Consider the following 15,954-nt stretch of genomic DNA (forward strand, 5'->3'; position numbering starts at 1 on the left):
CATCCGGACCCAACACTATGCGGCGATCTATGCACAGATATGAATTCAGCAGCCCACATGCCTCGAACTATCATTCTCGTGATGGCCTTGGTTGTTCGGGTCTGCACCGGCCGCACTTCTTACTCATTGCGACATGATGCGTCATACATTAAATATGACGCATCAGGAATGTCGCAAGGAGTGCGCACTGAGAAGTGACGCATCGCTGCTTTCACGCAGCGATGCGTCATTTCTCATAAATGAGGCCCCTGGAAAGAGAGAAATTAGGGAGCGCAATGTTTCCGGTGCTCTAACGCTTACTACAGGTCCTTCGGGGCCCTTTTTTGTGCTCCTAATGAGCAAAACAGAAACCAGCACGCTGGTGCCCCTCCTCCTGCTTAATTAAAAGCTAGTCGTGCGGATTGCGAAATTTATATACATTTGCATACAATAAATGTATTCACTTTTAAGTACAAGTCATAGTTACTATAAAATCAATTTTACTTGCACAAAAAGTGTGCGTTTAAACTAATAAGAACAGATACTACACTTGATCTTAGTCAAAAGGCAGAGATGGCTTGTGTTCCTGCACCTTTGTGCTGTTGATGCCCCAGGGACATCCAGTAACAGCCTTTGTCACTGCATACTTACTTCTGGACGTAAAGTTCTGTATAATGACAGGACACATGGAAACAAGAGAACAGGAGCAGTGCAGCACAATATTTACTAAATATGGCTGCTGCCTCTCTCTTCCCCAGCGCTGGTGCACGAACAGGCTGAATTGCAGCACTACACACACCTTTGTTCACTATGTGCAAGGCCACTGAATTTTGCAATTTTGCGGCAACAACGTTTTCCACAGTTATGGATTTGCAGCATTTTCCTTATTACCCATTGTCTGCTGCATAATCTGCCTGAATGGTCTATACACAGATCACTTCATAGATGGCAGGTATTAGCTGTTATGGCTGCATTTATCCTCTTCTCTTCTACACCCATGACTAAATGCAACCACACGTTGTTTAGGGCACAACTTCAGCCATATCACTGTGCTGTACTACCACACTTCTTTCCATTCATTAAAACAGAATGTTTAAGGAAGCCATCACTCACTTGTTTTATCTTCAAATTCCTGCAGAGGCTTAGCCACAAAACATATTAGGAGCATTATTCTGGTCCTGACAGTTGATATAAAAAACTTCGGGGCATATTATCAATGGGCTTATCGCCACTTTAGCGGGACTTTTTCCCCCTAAAGCGGCGATAATTTCATCGCCCTATTAGCAAGCTGTCGCTAACAGCAGTTAGCAACAGCTTGTAGGCGATAGCGAGCGGTTGGGGCCCGCTTTGCATGTCAGTGATATTTATCGCTGATGACATGCAAAGTGGGCGTACCCAATCTGTTAGCGACTGAAAGCAGTCGCTAACATCGCTATCGCCTACACAGGCACATCGATAAAAAAATTTGCGCTAAGCGCGAATAGCGCCAAAAACTAACGCCTGCTCAGACCACTTCTTAACCTGTATATCCAATGGGAGTTGGATATTCAGGTTATGACCCTATTGGCGTTAATGCCTGAATAGCGCTGAATTTCCAGCAATATTCACGCACTGAGCCGCTATCGCCGGATATTTTATCGCATTTGAGATAAACTTTGCTAATAGCACGTTATCTCAGCGATAAAATCCGGCGATGTGCGGCGATAAAAAAAATATCGCTAAGCTCATTTAGCGATAAATATCGCTAGTTGGTGGTAATATGCCCCTCCCTGTGTAGACTGCACAAAAAATACGCACTGTTCCATCTATGGCACTCCACGAAATAGCATGCTACCCAACCACAAATGCGCTTTGGCGGCTCAATAGGAGTATGAGGCGCTCAATAAATACAACTACAATACAACATACTTGAGCCCAACAGCACTGCGAGGCTATACAGGGTAAGAGACAGTCCAAAATATATTGACAAAACCTCCTTCTAACTCTAACGTATAGACTTTAATCAGACACTGATTGAAATTTATGTGTAAAATTCCAACCCATGTGCAAATGGACGTTTGTACACATATCAAAATTCTGATTTGTGCATCAATTATCCCATTCTGCAATTTTCCCCTGACAGATTTCACCAAAGAAATGCTGAAGCAATCTATCAGGTTAAAATGCTAAGTGACGGATTGTGAATTTGGCGGTACGACTGCCAGACCGCCGTTGCGGTGGTCGGGAGCACGCCACCAATCCGGCAACATCCCGATCACCACATTACGAGTTAACCACCGGGCCGGCGGTGTGCCAGTAGTGGTCTTGAGGCAGTGTTATGTTTCGGCCCACAGAGTGAACCTGTAGGCAATGCCGCCACACTGTTGTGTGCGCGCTGTTACCAGTCACCATGTGTGCGTACAACAGTGCAGGCATAAGGGGCACAACATGTGCCCCAGCCACAATGACCAATGAGGAAAAGCACCCAGGAGCCCAGTTTGGGGCCCCTTACCTTCCTTCCCACAGACCTTTTCGTGGTGGGGTCCCCAACTTGGAAATGGCATGGTGGTGCCGGCATCGGCACCACATCCAATCCCCCACCCTCCCCACCGCTGCTACCACAGGATCCAGGATCCTGGCATTGGCGGAGGTCTTGTGGCGGTCCAACCACCATGTTTGTAACCGGGTGGTTGGGCCACCTATCAGCAGCGGTGTTCCTGCCGCCGAAGGCAGTCCCTGGACTGCTAAACTCATAATCAGCCCTTAAGACATAAATGCAAAACATGCACTAATCATTGTGGAAAAAAAAAATTACACATGTTTGGCTTCATTCTGAGGTGGGAAACTTAGGAGAAGTTAGGGTACTGGTAATTACCATGTGGCCTGGTTATCACCCAGCATAATCATGATGATATCCATTAATGTATATAGCTTAAAATATTTAGTCTTAGTTTGAGGTCACCAATCCCACCAAGTTTGCCCATTTTCCATTGAAGGGTTTAGGGGCGGTCCCTTGCCTGGTCCCGGCCTCACTCTTCTCACTCTCCTTGGGTTGGCAGCATTTAGTTTTTCAGGTGCATTAGAAAGAGAGAAGGGGCTGTGTTGTGTGGTGTGTCGATATGTGTATGTGCAAGTGTGAGTGTGTCTGGGTAGATTGACAAGACCCATCTATTCTGTCTATTTTCCTGCAGTCACCAGCTGGGACTTTTCTTCTTGCTAGCTACATAAGTAATCAAAGTCATGCATAGATTTTGACAAAGACCACAAGACTCACCTGATATGTCAAATGCCCTGCCTATTATATCCGTGTTGACCACGCTTAGGGGGACAGATAAAATCTGATGGAAAGTCAGCAGATCTGGCAGAAGGGATCAGCCTAACGGCTCTGACCCTTAGGCAGAACACCGCCCACCCTGTTTAGAGATGCCCATCTGCTGGAATGTCTTTGCTATGAGGGCAGCCACAGCATCAGCACCTCCTTCAGAGCATAGCAAGTTTGCTGAGCGGGCACCATTATCACCATTATCCCACCATGCCACTGAACTCTTTGAGCTACTCACCAACCTCAATATGACCAGCAAGTTACTACACCCACCCACATAAAGAGTCACATTCTCGACCATATTTGGTCTCATAACCTCACTCTATCTTGCCCAATAATCTCCCCTTGCATCTGGTCAGATCACCACCTGATTGATGTCACTGTCACAGTCAAGGGGAGGGTCAAGCCCCCAATATTGGCTGGAGGGCTGTCCCGCAAATGGAGCACCTACGACTCCCAAGGTTTTATGGATTCCCTGGCCAGTACACTCCCCATCGTCGAAGCCAACCCCAATGTCGACTCAATGGGGGCAGACATCACCAACTGGCTACAGTCGGCCAGCAATAGGTATGCCCCCCCTCACCAAATTCTCGCGTGCAAGGCATGGCAACGCCCATAAATGGTTCTCCACTGACCTTAAGGCACAAAAGCTTAATCTCCGCCAACTTGAACGGAACTGGAGATGCGGCTACTCCACGGTATACAGACTGCTCTTTGTGGCGGCCCGAAAAAAATATAAAAGCGCGATCTCCTCGGCCAAAGCAGCACATGTCTCGGAAAGAATTCACCTAGCCCATAACAAATCAAAGGAAATTTTGTAAATCATGAATGACTTCACCAATGATGACAGAATCTTACCTGCGCAGGCCCCTACTCAAGAGACATGTAATTCTCTAAACACCTTCTTCGTCGAAAAAATCGTGACTATCAAGAATAGCATCCCCCTTCCCACTTCTGTCAGCTCATCGGACCCTACCCTTTTCAATCCACTCTCATTTAGACACTTCCCCGCCATCAGCCTGAGCATCCTCTCAGAGCTCTTAACCCGCATAAAAGCGGGCTCTCCAAACGACTGCTGTCCTCCCCGTCCTCAGCGATATCTTCTCAACCCTACCTCACAGCATCCTCCCTTTCCTGAACGAATCCCCTGGCAAGGACTTTGTTCCTAGTACCTTAAAGGAGGCTATACTGGTTCCCCTACTGAAGAAACCTGGGGAGGACCCCACCAACCTTTCTAACTACTGCCCCATCTCTCTTTTGCCTTATTTGGCAAAGATTCTGGAGGCCCATGTAATTAATCACCTTTCTAAGTTCATCGAAAGCTCCAGTTTCCTCGAACCCAACCAAGCAGGCTTTAGGCCTGCACATTCTACAGAGACCGTCATCTTAGCAGTATTAGATACTCTGAGGGGTAACGCCGACGTGGGGGCTCTGCAGGCTTTGGTGCTCTTGGATCTATCAGTCGCGTTCGACACGGTGGACCACAACATCTTGCTTCACCATGTCGGACAAGCTGGCATCCAGGGCCCTGTCTTCGAGTGGATTAAGTCATTCCTCTCAGGGAGATCACAAACGGTCTGCCTGGGTCACCACACGGCCACCAAGACACCTACAGTATGCGGAGTACCCCAGGGATCCTCTCTCTCACCATTGCTATTTAATTTGTATCTCCGGTCATTGATCCACTCACTAAAAAATTGGAAGATCTTCAGATCATCTTCCCTCTAGATTCCCCTAACGCCGTAACAGAATTCCAAGCAGTGATGCTCCACATACAGCAGTGGATGAATCACAATCAGCTTAAACTTAATCCTGGGAAAACGGAACTCATTTTGCCAGGAAACAGTGTGGCATACTGGGGCCCACACTTCTGGCCATCTGTACTAGCCCCCCCCCCCCCTCCCCCTACACCTTCAGGCCTGGTGAAGAGCCTAGGGGTGGTTATCGGCTCCGACCTCTCCCTTAAAGGACATGTGGGGGCAGTGATCTCCTCTAGCATGTTTCAGCTGGGTAAAATTAGAAATATTTCTCACCTGGTATCGCACGCGGCCCTTGTGCAAGTGGTGATCTCCTTGGTGCTATCTCGCCTTGACTTCTCCAACTCCCTTTACCTTGGTTTACCTCAGTCCTTGCTTCACCGCCTCCAAAGTGTTCAAAACCAGGCGGCAAGACTAATATACAAAACCCCTAGATTGCAATCGGCCAGGCCCCTGCTGCGTAAACTGCATTGGTTACCCATTGAAAAAAGAGCTGCTTTCAAGACAGGCTGCCTAATTTTTAAAACACTCCATTGCAATAGCCCCGAATTCATGAAGGGACTCATTGTAAAGCACTGCCCGGCCCGCAATCTCCGCTCAGCCTACCTCCACTTACTTGTCACCTCCACCATCAAACAGAAGAAAATAGGCGGTCGCAGGTACGCATACTTGGCACCCAGGCTTTGGAATTCCCTCTCCTTGGCGATTAAGACCAGTAACAACTTACTGAGCTTTAGAAAGGGCCTAAAGACCTGGTTATTTTCTCAGTCCTGTTAACCTGCTTTGCCGCGCCTTCTTCATACATACCTAGCGCCAGGAAACTTATGGTGTCAGTGCGCTTTACAAATTCATACTAACATAACATAACATGACATAACATAACATCCCTCGCCTAGATGAACGAGTTGAGAAAAACTGAAAGTGTGCCATCTGTGTAACTGCTTATCTCCCACAGTGACGCAGCATCCATTGACCATGTCTGACCTTCCAGCGCATGCCTGGGGGAGAGAGGCAATTGATTTATTTGGGCCCTTAGAAAAAAGACGTCATCTCATGGTAGTCATTGATGAATACTCAAGTTTTCCTTTGGTGGAAGACTTATGATCGACAAGCCATGACAAAGTCTTCGAGCAGCTTGATGACATCTTTGCAGCGTGGGGCATCCCTGCTATGATCAAAACAGATAATGGCCCGCCTTTGAATAGCAAAGATTTCAGAGAGTTTCTTGTTGCCTCAATTTCAAGCAACAAAGGAGCACGCCTCTCTGGCCCCACAAGAGTGTAATTCAACAAGCCTCAATGGAGGGGTTCGATCTAAAACAAATCAGGAGTCAAGCCCTTCGTGCCTATCGATCAACTGCTCAATCTACCGCTGGTGAGAGTCCTGCCACCTTGCTATTTTGGAGAGCCATCAGTACTAAGCTACCACAATGGACTGATTGATAAATGCAGATAAGAATTGTGTCACAGACACTTCTCAAAAGAAAACCTATGCTGATCAGCACTGACACGACCAGGAAACAGTGTTCAATAGAGGGGACGTGGTACAGAAACGAAAGTGCAAAATGGATACTCCATTTGCTGTTGATCCTCTGAGAGTTTTAACGACCAAAGGACATTTGGTGACTGCTTATTGTCCCGGAAAGGCCATCAAACAAGACTTGTCACACTTTAGAAATTTGCTGTGGTGGTCGCCTGCTCTTTAGAGCGGGAGTGAGGCAATCCCACCTGAACATCCAGATCAAGCATCTGACCCTGTGTCATCAGCTAATGATCCATGTACCCCTCAACCACCTCATACTACCCAATCTGGCAGACCAGTGCAAGTGCATTGACAACTCATTGAAGAAATATGATGTTAACGTTGTTTGTACTTTTTTTATTTAACAAGGGGGTAGATACAGTGTCTTTAAGATTATGAGTGCAAGGACTCTTGTGGGTCTTGGAGGACTTTAAAAAGGAGTTATGTAAGCAGCTAAGATGTGGCTATTAAAGACATGAAGCAATGCGTACAGCTATTTGATCGTATACTGAAGAAAAAAGACGTCTGATACAGAGCTCCATGGGGTCTATTTACTAAGGGGCATATTTACAAGGAGCCTTTGCAGCTGTTGCATCATTTTTTTTTTACTCACTGGCTGCGCATTCTTTGCTGCATATTTACAAGGTGTTGCATCTAGGCAAATGTGTCACTTTTAGATGGCCTGCATTGGTTTATACCTTTGTCGGAATTGCTGTGTCACGTTAGAATTAATATATGCAAGGTAGGCGTTCCCATGTAAAATCCCTGTAAAATGGACTCAGTGGTATTTATAATTTGTTGAAAAAGTGACGTATCGCCGGGAAGCAGTCTGCTGCACTTGCAATGTGAAGCATTGGCTGTGGCATAGGAGTCTGACCAGCTGAATTGACTTCCAACAATGTAATCTACAAGGAATTCACGTCCCGTCAAAGGGTATGTGCACACATAAGGTGAGTAACACAAAAAATGTCACCTTACACAACATTGAGGACTTCTATTCAAACACATAGTAGCCTCACACTATATGTCACACATACGTACATATAGTGGTACACAGAAGTACACAATGCCCACTTGTATGAGAGACATACTGGACCAATGTAAATAGAGTCCAAGGTGAGTTTATGACCTGGTCCCCATACAGTACGCTATGTGCGTCAGTCAATACTGACGCTTCGCCTCTGTTTTTGTAACGCATTGCTGTAGTGGCATCAGTTGTATGTCGCATTCCCAAGTCCTTGTAAATGTAAATTGATACTTGTATAGCGCACTACTCACCCGCAAGGGTCTCAAGGCGCTTGTACAAATACCGCTGTGGAGCCCATCCTGGCTTTCCCTGTGAGGCGTCCACTCCTGGGCACCCCCAAGGTGGAGGCCAGGCATCCTTAGCGTTGTGGGGGCCGTTGTGGAGATTAAGCAAGCTATTGCCCAGAGTTGCAGAGTGGGACTCATGATTGGAATAGGCACCGAGGCAAGAATGATCAGGTCCGTGGAATTTTGAGCCCAAGACCCGTCGAGGCAGGGAATTGAACCCTGGTCCCGGGCTAGACCTCTGCATCAGGGTCTGCCACTCTAATCATTGAGCCACGTAAATCTGGGAATGCATCAAAATCTAAGTGTACCTTGCCAACGTCTTTATGTGGTGCACTTTCATGATTTCTAGCTCTGGCAAGTTAGGCCTCGATTTCTGCCATCGAGCCTCTTTCTGCCTTCTGTCTCTGAAAGCCGCAGCCTGCTGCTTCCTGACCCTTGACTTACTCCCTGCGCGGCGAGCTGTGCCAGGCTCAGCCTGCCTTTCCTGCCAAGACTGAATTCAACCTTCAAGTTATCTGCTCCGCTCCTCGAAAAATACATTCCTGTCTGGTAGTTTACAAAAAACATCCTTCCCAGCTGCAGAGCAAAGGGTCCGGCCTCACTGTCTCCATGCAAGTAATTCATAGCTTCCGTTACCATGGTAGGCCCATGGCCCCTCACATATTATGTAGACACATAGGCGCATATGCACGCACTAGCAGTCAGTATAGAATAGCCTCTGCCCGAGAGACCTTTCCTTCCAGATAATACAGTTCCTTAAACACAAGATACTAGATATGATTTGGGATTAGGTTGTTCTGACACCCCAGACTTCTGTCTCCTCATGTAGGGCTAAATGTCAAGTCCCCTTCACCCTCCAGTTCCACGTCAATCACACGTCATGCTGCTGCGCGCGCATCTCTGCCACATATTTTCTGCTGACACTGCAGGATTCACTTATGGATCCACCCACTTGTAATACGTTTTATGTGACGTTGTCTAGCACATGCCTTTATGCACGCCTTCTGTTACGTACATATGACTTTATCTCGTTTCTCTCAGCTGTTACGCCTCCTGCATATGTCTTACTGTAATGCATTGACTATATATATGATAACCTGTCAATAAAGTATTGTCTATCCCTTCCTGAACCTTCGTGGTGATGGAACATGATTGCCTGGTTTAAACCAATTCCTTTTTAAGGAATAAAACCCCATTTTAAAACCTCAAATACCACGGATTCTGACTCTTATTTTGACTGAGTTATTCTTATTAATTTATACCGCATAAATTCCGCATAGGTAATTTAATATTTACCACAGGTATTGCATGGGAACACCCACTGCAACGCCCATGGGACGCCTCTTTGACCAAGAGTAAGGCAATGCAGGCACTGGTGCTGTTTTGCCTTACTCCATAGCTATGAGGCTATGAAAATCCACGTTAAGTGGCTTTGGCTTTGCGTGTCCTTGTAAATATGGGTCTGCACTCTACTGCGCCTCTGCATCAAGAAAAGTGACGCAGCCGCCTAGCAGGCTCCTTGTAAATATGCCCCTTAGTCTAAGCATAGTTCTTGTTTCTGGAAGGGTATCCTTCCAGTCCAAACCTATGTTAGACTCACACAGACACCCTTGCACTATGGTGCAAAGGTGTGTCCATAGCGCATGGCTGCACATTTCTGTACTAGTGTTAGGGAGAGCAGGCGTGACCCGTGCAGGTCAGAGTGGTGAAGCAGGGGGGTGGGGGAGTCAACATATGACAGCAAGGGAAACTTTAAAAAAGAAGAAAAACATGATTTACTTTAAGTTTTCCTCGTGGTTGTATGTCGCCATGGTTGTCTTTTATTTAAATTTAAGTTTCCATCGTCGCCATATGTCGCCATGGTTGTCTTTTTTTTTACTTTAAGTTTCCCTCATTGCCGTATGTCGACTCCCCCGACCCCGCTCCACAGCTCTTACCTGCACTGGCCACGCCTGAGGGAAAGGGGAGGAGAGTGCCATATTTATGTAAATACAGCGCTCTCCTGCTCTCCTTCTCAAGCAGCGCAGCATTTGCGGCTGCTGCACTGCGCTGCGTGACAAACTAGTAAATCCGGCACTGGTGTGGCGTGTTCATTAGAATGCTCCCAGGCTGGTGAGAACGCTGCAAATACAATTGGTTACTAGTACATCTTTCTTATAAATGTGTCTAGGTGGCGCTGTATTCTGACCCACAGTGAATAATGGCCATTTAATTTCAAAACATTTCTTTCCTATTTTTTTGCAGTTTTATATAGTGCGATGCTGGCCCGAGAACACTTAAGCGCTTTACAAGACAAGAGGATGTGGTCCATTGGCTAGACTGCCGACTTTGGTGCTGGAAACCAAGGTTTGAGCCTTAGAGTCGCGTCCACATTCTGGGCAAATCACCTAGGGGCATATTAGCAAGAACATCCTTAAAATGATCGCAGTTTTAGTGGCAGAATACTGCAGCTATAACACCGATAATGGGCTTGCTAATATGCGTTATAGAATTTCAATATGTCCAGGTTAGATGTCCTGCAAATCTAACCTGGGCTTCTATTGGAATTCTGAAACGCATATTAGCAAGCCCATTATCGCTGATGCTAAAACTGCGATAATTTTAACGAGGTTCTTGCTAATATCCCCCTTAATCTCCCCGTGCCTGAATGTGTCCTTGTGCATTGTAAATGGTGCTCATGTAAAGCGCTCCAATACCTTCAGGTCAGTTCGCGCTATAAAAATCTGCATTAAAATAAAAAATCAAATGAACAACCAGACACATTTTCAGGCACGAGGAAGAGTGATTTTCTCAGAATCCCCTGTGTTGGGCGGAAGCCGTCATCCGAATCGGGTCACCGGCTCCAAAATGTGCAGCTTTTGCTGCTGTTCTGCGGGTGAGCCCCATTAAGTGACCCGAAAACACAGCTGTGGGAAGAGGGTGGACTGACCCGGCGGTGACTGGGCCGATCAGACCCCTCAGACCCCCTGCAGGAGCTTGACCTGCGAGAGAGGCGGAGGAAAGGGCGACTTAACAACCAGAGCTGCGACCTGGACCAGGGTTCGAGTCCCGGCTGCGGCTCAACAGCCTGTTACTCTTAGAAAATCACGTAAAGACTCCGCGGGTAAATAATATGTTTAAAAAGTTTCCCGTGTGTGATGGATGTAACGTAATGCAATACTCGTGTAAAGCGTTCTATTATCTCTAGAGCACAATTTGCGCAATGAGAGCAACAAAAGTAAACCTCTGTTACTCTCCCGAGGGTCACGTGTGACTAAGAAGTCTTGTCACGTGTGGTTCCTGTAGGACTCATTTGCATACCCACAATCCCCTGTCACTTGTTATCCCTCTTATGCTCTTGAATTGATTTTACCACTTAATCAGATCACAATCTCAATCAAAAAGTATTCACTGAGACATGTTTTAAGTACTCATTTAGTTTTGTGTCCCACACTGAGAGTCCAAGGAGTTATGTTCCCTCCGGTCTCTGTTTCAGTGATTTTCTGTTATACTCTGGTTTCTCTTCAAACCGAATAAATCTTTCGCCTTTTACTAAAGATTTCCGTGGAGAGGAACATTAAAGAGTTTCACTCAATTTTTGAAAGTTCTATCTCTGATAGAACTGCCCAATACAGTTAAAGAAAAGATTTAGGGGCATGTTACCAACAACTAGCGATAGTTTTTGTCTCTAACTTGTCTAGAGACAGAAATTATCGCCGCACATCGGTGATTGTTATCGCAGATAAACCTTGCTATTAACAAGGTTTATCGCAAATGCGATAAAAAACGGCCGAAATGCATGAATATCGCTGAAAAGTCAGCGATATTCATGCATTATCGAGTAAAAAATGCTCTTAGCCATGTTATCCACCTCCCATTGGATAACATGGCTAAGAACTGCTCAGGGGCAGGTGTTAGCTTTTGGAGATATTCCCGCTTAGCGCGAATATCTCCAAAAGTTGATAATAGGAGATAGCGATGTTAGCGACTGTTTTCAGTCTCTAACATCTTGGCACGCCCACTTTGCATCTCATTAGTGATAAATATCACTGACATGCAAAGTGGGGCCCAAGATGGTCGCTATCTCCTACTAGCTGTCGCTAACTGGTGTTAGCGACAGCTTGGTAATAGGGAGATCACTTTATCTCCGCTTTCTTGGCTTTTAAAGCCAAAAAAGCGGAGATAAACCCCCTTGATAATATGCCCCTTAGTACCTAGTTAATGAAATCTAAGTATTGGTCGATTAAAAGCTGGCGTTCATTGACACTTTCTGCCGAGCAAAGCAGGTAATGCAGACAAGGCACACACATATATAGCAGAAATTGCACTAATTTGAGCAACACGAAACGGTAAGGGGCATATTATCAAACTCTAGGGCGATATAAATTTTAGCGGGGAACATCGCTAGAAACGGCTATAACCTTGCTGATACGACATAATCCACCCCAATGTTAGGGATAGGTAAGTCTGCATTGTGCGAGTATCGCTGGAAATACAGCGATAATCGCACATGGTTTAGGGTGAACTTGCTGATAGGGCGAGGCATACTTAGCCATGATATCCACCTTACATTGGATATCATGGCTAATTCAGTCTTAAAGCAGGTGTAAGGAAAGTAGCGATAACAGAGGTTATCGCTACTTTGCTTGTCGCTCTGCAGGTTAGCGTGCCCATTGATAATTGGAGAAATGTCGGTTAGCGACATTTCTCCAGTTATGTCAGGGCAGGAACACCCACTTTGCATCTCATTAGAGATGCAAAGATGGGCGTTGGGGGAAAGGGCGATAATGCAAGGATTCACGTGATACCGTGACCTTGCTGATTAGGCGATAAAATTATCGCCGATTTCCGTTCGAAAACGGACGCTAAAGCGGCGATAATTTTATCTCTGGGGCTTGATGATATGCCCCTTAATTTCTTATGTGCACAGTCTATCATAGCTGCCAAGTTTGCATATGCTAATATGTAACATTTCAAAGGTTTCACTGTATTTATGAGTATCATTTATCTGCGAAATGTGTGACTCGTTCTTACCATTATAACTATGGAATGAAGTGCAATGTAAGAGCTAAATATCGGAATGTACAATATTTTGAAGAATGAGAAGCTCTATCAGATATCTTGAATCTAATGGAAAACTCCTGAAATGAAAGCTCTCTAAACTACAATCTCTTTCTAAAATGACCATACTGTAAAACAATTGGGGCAAAGCCCTTCACAGCAATGAAGACACACTGGAAGGAAGTTTGCAGGGGGCTGTGAGGCACTTGCTTAGCCTGACAAGGCATCAATTGTAGATCAACACTGTGCAGCAGGCACAACTTTTAGAGGCCAGTGTGTCTAGAAATATACTGAGATTACAAAGAGCATGCCGCGGGCTCTCAGTACAATATGGCTACAAAATGGAATGGTGGCGTAGTAGGCTAATGTAGGCCGAAGAGCTGCAGACAGTCCAGCCCTGAGCTGTCAGAGAGCTCACTTGTGTCTGCCAGCAAGACTGGAAAAGAAACACCCCCACTCCAGGGCAGGACTGGGACAGAAAATAAACCCTGGCCGTAGACTAAAAGTACCCCCCATTTAGCAACTCAGGTAATTAAAATTGGTTCACATTTCCAAATGAGAGCAGTTTTGAACTTGTGAAGACCACTCTATAGTTTTTTGCAATGGATAGAAAAGACTGCATGCATCTAAGCTTGCTGCAGTTAATCTCTGCTATATTATCAGGGATATCAACAGTAATACCTGGTGCACTAGTCCAGAAACTGCCAAAAGTAATCAGCCCACACACTGACTGGCTCTGCTGAACCGTCAGACCTCCCGAGGCTTCGCCGGGAGCAACAACGCTGCCGAGGCGCGGCGCAACGTTAATTTTTAATCTGTGCCTGGACACTTTTACTTACTTTGCTCTTTGCTTCAGGGGCTGCGCTGAGGACACCGCGCACCCCTTGTCCTCCTGGGACTTCCTTGTTTGCCGCCACCAGAGCGATCCACGCTGAGCGTTCCCTCCCCCTCTGACGGGCAGGTCACGAGGGCGGGGACGGGAGTGCCTAACATCTTGGGCTGCTCTCTGGTTGGCGGGGCAGCTCCTCTGTCCCTCCACCCCCTGCCACGCCCTACGACTTCCGGCCCCTTACTTATGGCACTCCAAACCCGGCCGCGCAGCGGACGAGCGCAGCGGGTGCGACGAAGGCGCGCCGAAGTTGCGCCTAAGTTAAGCCCGTCTGCGCCCGTCCGCGACGGGCCGGGACCAGGGGCCACATCCCCTGCCCCCTTGTTGTCATACACGCCTGCACAACTCCTCGCCTGCACCGCTGAGGTGCCTCTTTCCCATACCCTCATGCAGCATCTTGTTGCATTAGATATCTATGTCCCCCATTCAGACCGTGTTGTGTCTCCACGCCCAATTCCTCCCCTGCCTACGCTGGACACCGGATCTCCCCCCATAGGACCCTCATCACCCCCTCACACTGCTTCTGCCTACCTCCTCAACACTCGCTCGGCAGGCAAGCACCAACTTGACCTGTTTAACCTTCTAACCACAGACTCCCCAGATTTTCTGTTCCTAACGGAAACTTGGTTTTCTGAGGCTTCTCTCCCCGACATTCTTGCCATCCTCCCCGACTCTTATTATGCCCTCCGGGCTGACCGCCCCGTGGGAAAGACCGGGGGGGGTGTCGCTATGATTGTTCGATCTACTATTCAATTCCAGCCTCTCCCCCAAGCATCTATAGCTGGGGTGGACTTTCTGGTCGCCCGCTCCTCTAATCTTTCCGCACCTCTCACTGTCGTCCTTGTCTACCGCCCTCCCCTGAACATGCCCCTGTTTGTGGCCTCCCTGCAGGAACTCCTCGCCACGCTTGTAGTTAACAACTCCTCTGTTCTCCTGCTTGGTGACTTTAACTACTGGCCTGGCGACCCCAGGGAGGACTCAGCGTCCAAGGACTTCACGGCCACTCTCCTATGTCTCAACCTTAAGTCCCACGTATTGGTCCCTACCCACAATCTTGGACACATTCTGGACCAAGTCTGGTCATCCCAGGACATAGTTTCCCCCCCCCCAGCATCCTCCCTTGTACATGGTCTGACCATTCTCTCATTTCCTTCACCATCAACATTGGTTCCCCTTACAAACCCCCTCGTCCCAAGAATGTTTTCTCTCGTAGCTGGAATCGTGCTGACTTGTCCTCCCTCTCTCACTCCCTTGCTTCTTCTCCCCCAGACCTCACTGGCATTTCCCTTGACTCACAGGCCGCTGCAGTTGGCAACTGGCTATCTTCCGCATGTGATTTAGTAGCCCCCCTCAAGTTAGTCAAGTCCATTCGCCCTCATGAGGCTCACCGTTGGTTCAACTCGGAGCTCAAGACCCTCAAATTGGAGCTTAGACGCTCGGAGCGCCTTTGGCGCCGTAGCTACTGCCCCGACCTCAAGGCCAAATACAAATCTCTTAAGGAGTACAAGAAGGCCATTCTGGCCACAAAGACCAAGTATTTCTCAGAACAAGTGGCTCTTTCGGCTAACAAATCTAAAGATATCTTCTCCTTGGTCAACAATTTGGCCACCTCTGATCGTGCTTGCCCTCACTTCACTCCCTCTCAGGCTCTTTGCTCTTCACTAAACAACTTCTTTATCGAGAAGATTGTTAAAATTAAATCCAACATCTCGGTCACTCCTTTTACTCTACTTCACTCTGTCCCCTCTGCGCCTAAATCTTCCTTTTCTTCTTTCCCCCCCCTCTCCTTGGACTCTTTCCTAGCTCTGCTCACTAAAACCAAGTCTGGCTCCCCCACTGATTGTGCCCCTGCCCGCATTCGTAAAACTCTTTTTTCTTCCTGTCCTGCTACCCCTCTCTCCCTCCTTAATGCCTCTCTTTCCACCGGATTGGTCCCTTCTTCATTTAAATCTGCTATTGTTTCCCCTATTCTTAAAAAACCTGGTCTTGATTCTTCTCTCCCTTCTAACTTTAGACCTATCTCTCTTCTTCCCTATCTTGCTAAAATTCTGGAATCTTACGTCACCTCCTGTCTCTCTGCCTATGTTGAACAGAACCAACTCCTTGCTTCTCACCAAGCAGGTTTCCGCTCGGGTCATTCGACCGAAACCGTG

At 47.1% G+C, this 15,954-nt stretch overlaps 1 non-coding gene and 1 pseudogene across 1 annotated transcript; one reads left to right on the forward strand and one right to left on the reverse strand.

Annotated features, from left to right (window-relative positions):
• Positions 1-444: 444 nt before the first annotated feature.
• On the reverse strand, positions 445-559 carry LOC147746954 (U2 spliceosomal RNA; annotated as a pseudogene).
• Positions 560-11,359: 10,800 nt separating this feature from the next.
• LOC147746955 (U5 spliceosomal RNA) lies at positions 11,360-11,475 on the forward strand. The gene has a single exon (XR_015300401.1). It is a non-coding gene; the product is annotated as a U5 spliceosomal RNA (small nuclear RNA).
• The last annotated feature ends 4,479 nt before the right edge of the window (positions 11,476-15,954 follow it).

Source organism: Lissotriton vulgaris, chromosome 1_1 (genome assembly GCF_964263255.1).
Source record: "Lissotriton vulgaris chromosome 1_1, aLisVul1.2, whole genome shotgun sequence".
Lineage (NCBI taxonomy): Eukaryota > Metazoa > Chordata > Amphibia > Caudata > Salamandridae > Lissotriton > Lissotriton vulgaris.